Source organism: Capsella rubella, unplaced genomic scaffold, assembly GCF_000375325.1.
Source record: "Capsella rubella cultivar Monte Gargano unplaced genomic scaffold, Caprub1_0 scaffold_17, whole genome shotgun sequence".
Classification (NCBI taxonomy): Eukaryota; Viridiplantae; Streptophyta; class Magnoliopsida; order Brassicales; family Brassicaceae; genus Capsella; species Capsella rubella.
Genome location: NW_006238907.1, coordinates 121,598 through 121,915, shown reverse-complemented (window position 1 = coordinate 121,915; position 318 = coordinate 121,598).

Below are 318 nucleotides of genomic sequence, written 5' to 3'. Positions count from 1 at the left end.
TATGCTTCCTGAACTCACAAATCTGTTTTGACGACAGCTCGACTCGGACTTCTCTCCTCCGGTGAAACTGGCGTCGGCGTCTCGGTAATCTCGGTCTCCGGCGATGAACCCTCGGCGATATTTTATTTTATTTTCTTTGCTCGGACGGAGATATTTTATTTTCGAGAATTTTGGGTGAACAGCCCAAATGAAGACTCGAAGGCTCTATTTATAGAGTCTAGCTTCGGAAAAATGGCCAGCTTCGGAAATCGCACGCATTGGCCAGTTTCAGGTTCGGATTTCGCAGAACAAGCCATCTCTGGCTGCCGGACACGTGGC